General features: G+C 40.1%; 1 protein-coding gene across 2 annotated transcripts in view; it reads left to right on the top strand.

Annotated features, from left to right (window-relative positions):
- The first annotated feature begins 556 nt into the window (after positions 1–556).
- Positions 557–9,661, top strand: part of TBCEL (tubulin folding cofactor E like) — a 76,677-nt gene continuing 67,572 nt past the window's right edge. For both annotated transcript variants that reach the window (XM_003253292.4, XM_030829025.1), the window contains exon 1: positions 557–777. The gene's annotated coding sequence lies outside the window, so the exon portion shown is untranslated. The remainder of the gene's footprint in view (positions 778–9,661) is intronic.

Genomic DNA, 9,661 nt, shown 5'->3' with positions numbered 1-9,661 from the left:
ATTCTATAAATACCATCTCTTTGGAGGGCTGTAAAAATTAACAATAGCACATGCGCAGTGCCTGTACCTAGAAAGTGCTCAATAAATGAAAGCTGCTGTTACTACATTGGTGTTGGAAGCTCGGGATGCCACTTGTGAAGGGGGCACAGAAGAAAGGCCAGACTGCCACCATACCCTGAGGGCTCATCTAGTATAGTTCCCTCATTTTACGGTTGAGGACACTGAAGCCAGAGATAGGAAGAGATTTGGTCAAGGTCACACAGCAAATCAGTAACAGAGCCAGGCCAAGATTCCAAGTGTCTCTGGAAAGGTTCAGCCCAATGCTCCTTTCTGCAGCCCCTATTGTCCTCTGATATGACAATGTGTACTCCTGTTCTGCCCCTGGGGATTGTCCCCTCAATGGGTGGGCACAAGAAAGAGCAGATGAGGTGTTTGTGGTGAAGCCCAGGCGAGTGCAGCCATCCCCGTCGCCATGGCAACCCCAGCTCGGTTGGGGAGGACCCGCTCCTCCGGCGCCCCCTCCCATTCACGCAGCGGACGTGACACGTGCGGCGGGGTCACGTGTTGTTGTTGGGCCGGGAAAGCTGCTTCCGGGTCAATGCAGGACACTGGGCTCCGGCGGCCAGAGAGAGCGACTAGGTGAAGCGGAGCCGGGCCGGGGGCCGGCCGGGATCAGGCCCGAGGCTGAGCGGCGGCGACAGCGGTGGCCGGGAGGGGGGAGGAGAGGCGCAGCCGGAGGAGCCGCCGCAGCAGCTCCCCCGCCTCCCGGGCTGAGGGGTGAGTGGAGCCGGGCCCGCCGGCTCTGTCGGGCTCTCGAGGCCCGAGGCGCTCCCCTCCGGAGCCGAGGCGCAGAGGGTCGCTCCTGCAGGGTGCTGGGATAGGACACTCGGGGAAGGGCTGAGAGCCACACGGGGCCTGTCTCGAGCAGCTGTGGGGATGGGAGAACTGCCCTGGGGCTAGAGGGAGGATGGGGCCTACCTGGCCTGGGCTAGGGCGGAGCTGGGAGGGTCTTGGGCTGGGCTGGGCTGGGCTGGGGGGCTGGTCCCGGGTTGGAGGAGGGCTTGTTGGGGAGCCTGCCCGGGTTCCTGGGAGGATCCAGGCGTCTCACCTTGCCCCAGCGTGGGGGATGGGTAGATGCCTCCCAGCTGTTAGAAGAGGGAGACGTGTCTGGGACTGCTGGGGAAATAGGAAACTTGTCTCTGAACTACTGAATCCCAGAAAAGAGGACGTGTCCCCAGGGAGGTTTGCTGGGGGAAGGACGGGCATGTCTCGGCCCTTGGGACATTAGGCCTGCTCTTACCAGGGGCTGATAAAAGGATGTGGTAATTGAATAAGAGCTTTTTGGAGAAAAGATTTGCCCCAAGGTTGGGAGACTGAGAACGAGGGTGTTGGACTGACAGGAGGGTGCCTTGTGCTGGGATCTTGGGGGAAGTAAGGATCTGTGTGGAGCTTCTCTGTTGAGTTCTAGGTCCTCTAGTAGGAAGACATTCTGGGAACTGGTGGAGAGGAGATTTAATAGTCTTTTCTTGGGACACAGTGATTCCAGAAGTTGTAGTTGAGGAAAGTTGGTTGGAAGTGTTGAACTGTATACAGTCAGTGGAGGAAGGAGGAGCTCTACTGTGAAGGTTGCTAGGCTACAAAGAGCTTGTAGGCAACGCCTAGGGCTGTTGAGAGAAGTTGGCAATGCTTTCAAGTCCAAATACAGGCTGAGCTGGGGCTTGTCCCTTGTTCATGTCATGCTGCTATGGAGCTCTTAAATTAGTTTCCAGTAGTCTGTCTTGAGCAAAGAGTATGAATAGGTGCCGAGGACTAAGGAAAACATTCACCCTTTGGGTCCTGAGAAGCATTAGACCCAGATATCTAGGGTGGTAGCTTTCAAACTTAAAAAAAAAAAAAAAAAAAAAAAACAACGTGCCCCACAGTAATAAGTATGTCTTACATTCAGATCTAGTACATACCTAGGTATGAAGGGAAACTTTCACAAAGCAGTATTTACCCTTATTATATATGATATGTTCTGCTAATTTCTATTATATTCCACCCTCTTGCATTAAAAAAAAAATGCTGGCTGACATTTACTAAATTGATGATTTGTGGGTCGCAACTTGCAGTTTGAAAAACACTGTTGCTGAAGCACATTTATTTGGTGTCAAGAGTGTCCTCATTCTGTAAACTTATAAAGAGCAGGGATGATTCTAAGGAGATGGATTTTTTTTTTTTTGGCCAGGGGAGAGGGAGGAGGGCAGCTAGGTGCAATTGATTGCTTCGGTTTAGATGTTTATACCATGTAGCATATTTGACCTGTGTTTTCTGAAGTACCATAATCTTGATCTTTAATATCTTAATGTTGCCTGATCATTTGATTGATGAAATTTTGTGTATGCGTGTGTGTTTTAATTTTCTCTATCCTTTGCTGTGTCTGAGAAATATAAGAGGCCTAGTTCCACTTAGTTGCTTTATCACCACAACATAGTTAAAGAAATTTTATTTTACTGTTCCAATGTTGTGAAGATACACTGATTTTCTTTTCTGCTATTTAAAAACATCCCAAATTCTTCTTACTGCAGTAATTATTATGATATATTTTTTGGTACATCATGAAAAATACACGATAAAATATATACCAAAGCCATAGACATATATAAAAGCCTTACAGTCTACGGCTTTGGCATATAAACTTAATCATAAACCTAAGTATAACTTTGAATCAGTTAACATCTTAATTCCCCTTACAAAAATTTTAGGTGGGGTCCTTAGAAAAATAGTATTAATTCACAATAAACATTAATGACTGTTGTGAACAAAGTGAGAGTCCTTCATGTAATGTTAAATGTTATAATGTTAAAGTCCTTTGAAAAGTTGCTACATAGCCTATTGCTGCAGGACATTGAGTGTCAAAGGATGTTGTCTAATTTCAGTAGGTAGGCTGGGTATGTATTTAAGACCAGTTTAATAGCGTTTCTTTTTGTTGAGGATGAGTTCGTATTATTTGTAATATAGAATTCAAAGACACAGTCATCAGGACAGAAGTACGTAAGTCAAAACTTCATCAGTGGGGTCACATTCTTGATCAAATGCTTTATGAAAACATTCTATCATCTTTGAACTTTGTGTGTTATAAATCTTTCTTGCCTTTAATTATTTATTAGGTACTAATAGAGGGGTTATGCTGGCATGTATCAGCCATCCTTTAAAAATGACCTCTTAATCAGGGAAATATTATTTCTTTTAAAATATTTAGCTTTAATAAATGTTTAAAGAAGATTTTCTTTTGTGGTAGGTGCCTGGAACATTAAGGAAGATTCTTATTTATTTCATTTTTCTGGGAATCATGTGTACTTGTCAATAAACAGTTATGGAGAAGTGACCCTGAGTGATTGTGTGTGTTTTTTAATAGTTTTTGTTTCTTCTCTGATCCTTAGACTCTTAAGCATGTCCACCTGTAGCAGGCTCTGTTCTCCTTCTAATTGTTGCCTCCAAACTACTATGGTTTTGAAAATCAGATACTTATATTTGTTATATAATACTTTTTTTTCTTTTCTTAGTGTGTGAACTGTGTGACATGTGTGTTGGCAACTTAGAGGCCAATTTACTTAGTCCTGGGCTGTGTTTTAAGTAAGTGAACTCTTTATATATTTTGGGCCTGGTTAGCTGTATAAGAAGTAATATGAAACTGATAGTGATACAATTTAGGCTTAAAGGGTGAAGGAATCACTTATTTGCGATTGTTGCCCTTCTCCTACACATGATTAGTTATTGAGATTTACCATTCCTCCCTTTTTCATGCTACCTGTTCTGACTTATTTCTTTGGAATTAGAATGGTAATAACCGGACTGTTCCCATTGTCTTTTGCTTGCATAGCTTCATGAGAGAACTCTTCCAAAGAATATTGCTATGATTATTTCATTTTCCTCCTCAAAAACCATTAGCTGCTTTCCAGTACAGGCACTGAATAAAGCCCATAGTGTTCAGCTTGACATTTAGGGCCTTCTTTAGACTTTCTCTACTTTATTTCTGGGATCATCATTACACTCCTAAATGCAGTTCCTCTACCTGCCAAGGCCTCTGCTCATGCGCCTTCCTTTGTGTGTAAAATTATCCCTGAAAGTCTGCATATAAAATGTTCCCTTTCTTCATGAAATCCTACTCACTCTCATTTCATTTCAGATGACCCCTCTTCTTTGAAGTCTTTGTTGCTTATGTTGTCTGTGCTACTTTTGCTATTTTGCTTTGTATTATTTGTGCACCTTATTTTTATCCCTTTTAGATTATAAATGTGTAGTGAACAGGAGGCTCAAATATCCACGAATAACTAGGACATCTAGCACAGGGTCTAACAGAGCATAGTTCATAGACCAAGTAGATCAGAATTGACTGAAGGTGTGGTTAAAAATGCAGATCCGGCAAGGCATTGTGGCTCACACCTGTAATCCCAGCACTTTTGGGAGGCCGAGGTAGGAGGATCGCTTGAATCCAGGAGTCAAAGCCAACCTGGGCAACATAGGGAGACCCATCTCTATTAAAAATTTAAAAATTAGCCAGGCATAGTGGTACATGCCTGTAGTCCCAGCTACTTGAGAGGCTGAGGCCAGAGGATCACTTGTGCCTCAGAGGTTGAGGCTTCAGTGAGCTGTGATTACACCATTGTACTCCAGCCTGGGCAAGAAGAGTGAGGCACTGTTTAAAAAAATAAATAAATAAATAAAATAAAATAAAGCAGATCCCTGAATTCTAACCTAGACTTACTGAATCAGAATCTCTGGTGGAATCTAGGAATCTGCATTTTATCAAGCTGCCCGGATGATTCTTCCATACAGTAAAAGTTAAAAGTCACTGATCTAGCATGATGCTTTAAATTACAGTAGGTACTCAAATAATTTTTCAGCAAGTGATGTTAATAAACTGAGCAATATCATAATTCAGCAAACTGGTTTAATTTTAGGGCCTTGAAGTCAGCCTAGATTTGAGTCCTGGCTCTGTCACTAGCTCTGGGCCCATAACTTCTGCTTCAGTTTTCTGATCTGCAAAATGGGATAATAGTACCCCTTATAAAAGTGTTGTGATAATTAAGTGAGATAATACATATAAAACAACACAGTACACAACACATAATAAACTTAAATAGATTTTATCTGCTGTCATGAGAATGCCTACCACAACAGTGGTCACCACAGTAATAATAAAGCATCATGAAGCAAGGTTCCAAATCAGTCATTGTTAATAAACAAATTGCTCATATGGTTTTAAGAACTAAGGCTTAAAATATTTTCTATTTTACATTAACAGATTGTGGTCCTATGTGGTGCTTAAAGTCATAAAGGTGTTTTGCCTTCTTTAGAAGAATTGGTATCAATTAGCATGTTAAGATTTTTCCCTTTCATCTCCCTACTGATGGAAGAATAAAGTGCAAACTTTTGAATGGTGGACCTTAGTCCCTTACCATCTGGCCCTACCAATTCTTTATTTTCTAGCCGTCCTCCCACATATACTCTATTACCAGCTACACTACATTTCTCACTTCATTTTGCATTTCTCACTCATTTGTGTTTGTTCACATGCTTTCCCCTTCTTTTCATCTGGTACATTTCTGCTGCTATCTTGTAAAACTCAGTTTTACATGTGACAGGCCTCCTTAGTGAAGATAGTCACTCCCTCAGTGTTCTCAAAGTCCCTTGTCCATACTTCTTATATATTACCTTTGTGTACATTTGTCTTTTTGGAGGGAAAACGATTTAATCCTGGCATGTATTCCCATCTCTGCCAAAAGGGGAAGATGTTTGTTTATTTGACTCATATCAGCTCCTCCATTTGTCTGGACGTCTCAGCTTTCACCATAATAACTAGTTTATTCACCACCTACTCCATGCCAGGTACTTAACTAGATGCTTCAAAAACTTTATTTCATGTAATCTTTACAATAACTGCGAAATAGCTATTAACAGCTTCATTTTACAAGTGACGAAGCAGGCATAGAGATAGGTAAGTAACTTGTTCAAATTACACAGTAGAGTCATAAGTGAACTCAGAACTGAAGAGCATGCTTTTAATCACAGTGCTCTTCTAAAAATGAATTTAAACAGGTAGCCCATTTCCCAAACTCTGGATCTCAAAACTGTGAAACTTTGATTAATCACTAATCATTCTTAGGAATGTGATCCATAACAAGTACTATTGTGAGAAATTATTTAAAACTGTTCTTGGAATAATGCGTTTCCAGTGATTTTCAAAATTTTTCTTTCTTCTCATTCTGCCATTGGTGAGCTTCATTTTCATTTCACTGTCAGAAGGTGTTGCTTCATGTCTATTGATAATAAAATTCACTTCTCCATTTATCCAATGAATATTTTTAAATCATATGCCAGGCACTGCTCTGTACAAAACTGAACTGGACTGACAAATCCCTGCTTGTGTGGGACCTGTTTTCTGTTGGAGAACAAACACTAAACTAACGGATTACGATAAGTGCTGTAAAGAATGACAGAGGGTCAAGTGACCATGAGCGATGGTGGCAGTAGTGCTGTTTTTGATGGGGTGGTCAGAAGCAGCCTCTTTGAGAGGGTGACATTTGTGATTAAATTTGAGACGTAAACACTGAGATGAAGCAGCTCTGCCAAGAGACAGGAAAAGGGCAATCCTGCAAATGCAAAGGCCATAGGGGGAAATCAGCTTGGCAAGTCTGAGAAATAGAAAGCCACGGAGGCTGAATGGTGGGCTAGGAAAGGAGTGGGAGGAAATGAGGTTAGAGATGTAAGCAGCAGTCAGATTAAATGAATCCTTGGCGACTGTGATGAAGAGATTGGATTTTATTCTGCGTGTGAGGGGGAGCCATTGGAGAGTGTAAAGGACATGATTTGACTTAAATTTTGAAAAGATCACTTGGCTGCTTTGTGGAGAATGAATTGTACAAGAGTCAAGAGTGACCAGGGTGGAGGCTAATGCAGAGGTCCTGGTGAGAAGTTGATGATGGCTTGAACAAGAATAAAGTAATAGAGATGGACAAAATTCGGCAAAATTGGGATATTTTGGATGTGGTATTGATAGGTCTTGCTGATTAGTTACATGGGGGTATGAGAAGAAAGGTCAAATGTAACTTCCAAGATGGGAATGAGTGGAAGAGGAGCAGATTTAGAGAGGGAATTCAGAGTTCTGTTTCTGCCTTCCTGATCATACTATCCACTAAGGATACCACTATTCTGATTTTTGTGTTTTTTCTCTGCCTTTTCTTTACAGTTTTTGCCACATATGTATGTGACCTTAAATGATAAGATGGCTAATTTCCATGTTTTAAAATTTTGTATAAAGGGAATTATACTGTATATATTCTTGTGATTTTTTTTACCCATTCAGCATTGTTTTTTTTTTCTGCCCTGTGTGAACAAATCAACATTGTTTTTCAAAAGCCATTCATGTTGATGAGGAAGTAGGCATAATGAACTACCGATTGTTAATTTCCATTGCTGTGTAACATTTTATTTTATGAATATATTGTAATTTACCCAATTGCCTGTTCTTAGATGTAAGGGCTTCTCCACACTGCATTCCCCCCACCGCAATCCTCCCAGGATTTTTGCAGTTTTAAGCAATTCTGTTGTTGTGGACATTCTTTTTACTTGTTTCCTGGTGCACACTACAAGTTCCTGTAGAGTTTATACTGAGAAGTGGAATTGCTAGATCATAGAGTATGTGCATCTTCAGCTTTACTAGACAGTAATAAATTGTTTTCCAAGGTGTTTGTACCAGTTGAGACTCCCGCTGGCTACATTGCCAGTTTCTGTTCTTCTGCATTTTCTCCAATACTTGGTATTGTCAGAGTTTTTAAGTTTTGCTGATTTGCATAAAATTGTATCTCATTGAGATTTTAATTTTTGTCTCTGAAAATTATTGAACATGAGCATTTTTTACATATGTTAAAAACATTTTTAATTTTATCTTTTATTAAGTACTTGTTTATGTCTTTTGTCCATTTTCCTATTAGGTTGTCTTCCTTCTTCTTACTGTTTTTAAGAATTCTCTGTATTAGTTACATGTGTTGCAAATATCTTTTTTCCAGTTTTTGGCTTGTCTTTTCATGTTTTTAATGTCTTTTGGTGATCAAAAGTTTTTCTTTTCTTTTTCTTTTTTTTTTTTTTTTTTTTTAGACAGGGTCTTGCTCTGTCGCCAGTCTTGAGTACAGTGGTGTGATCTCTGCTCACTGCAACCTTCACCTCCTGGGCCCACGTGATCCTCACACTTCAACCTCCCAAGCGTCTGGAACTACAGGCACATGCCAACATGCCCAACTGATTTTTTTGTAGAGATGGGGTCTTGCTATGTTGCCCAGGCAGGTCCTGAACTCCTGGGCTCAAGCGATCCTCCTGCCTTGGCCTCCCAAAGTCCTGGAATTACAGATGTAAGCTACCATGCCTCGCCAAGTTTTCATTTGACTGCTCAACTTTTTTTTTTTATGGATTTTAAAAATGTTTTCTTTATGAAATATTTCCCTAAATCAAGATCATAAAGTTCTTTTCCTATTAGAAGAAATAACATTTTTTTCTCAAGGAGATAAAGTTTGCTTTCATATTTTATGTGGAGGTGAATTTTTTGGTAAGGATTCAATTTCATCTTTTCCCAGATTGTTATTCACTGTCCTAGCACCAATTATTGAATAGCTTAATGTTTTTCTAGTGATCTCTATGCTACTTCCCTGCCATGTTTACATGGGCATGTTTCTGGGCTCTGTTTTCTGTTTCATTGATCTATTTTTCTTCCTCAGGGTTATTCAACAGAATACCATTGATTCTTGTTATTTACAGTACTTTTATGTAAAGTTGCCATGAACAGTGAATTAGTGAATATGGAAATTGTTACTCCTAGGGGAAATATAGGGTTAGGTTCCTGCGAGCCTCTGATCATAACATTTTTGTCAAGTGATCAATAGATAATTTTGTTTTATATTAGTTTCTGTTTAAAGACATTTAATATGTATCATTGATTCATTAACATTGAATTCACTGCAAACAGCCCCAAATTCATGCCTGAATAAAGTGAGCTAATTGTGTATTTTCTCCATAAGGCATATTGCAGCTTCCTCGTGCTTTAGAAACACTAGATGGCATTTCATCACTACCCTTGGGGACCACTTAAATAGTGAAGTCACCAACAAAAAGCACAAAAATATGAAAAGCATGGCACTAGGTAGATCATGGAAAGGACACTTGTTTATCTTATGAGAGCTGAAACAAGAAGGCATAGTGCCACCTTGTTCTACCTCAGCAGGGAACATACCCGTTGAACAACTCAAATTTTGTGTCACTTTGTGCTTATCTGCAAATGACCATGAAAATGCTGCAAGTATTGATTTTGTGGTAACAAGTACTTTTGGCAAGTAGGGAAATTTGCAGATAGGGAATTTGTGAAGAATGAGACTCAACCTATGAAATACTGGGAGAGAGGTAGTTTTTTAGGAAACTTAGCATTAGCACTTTCCCCTCTCTGTCATATTTACACATATCTTTATAGCATTTTATTTTAAGAGAATAATGCTATGAATCTTTCTAATACTAAGTCTTCTGATAGATGCCATTATGTCAATAAAGAGACGTCTTTTTTGGGAATACCTTTATTATATTTATAATCATGTTATTATTTTGTTCATAGGTAAATTAAAGGAAATAATTTTAG

This window comes from Nomascus leucogenys, chromosome 15 (assembly GCF_006542625.1).
Source record: "Nomascus leucogenys isolate Asia chromosome 15, Asia_NLE_v1, whole genome shotgun sequence".
NCBI lineage: Eukaryota > Metazoa > Chordata > Mammalia > Primates > Hylobatidae > Nomascus > Nomascus leucogenys.
Note: the sequence above shows the minus strand (reverse complement) of the source record. Positions and strands in the feature narration are given on the sequence as shown.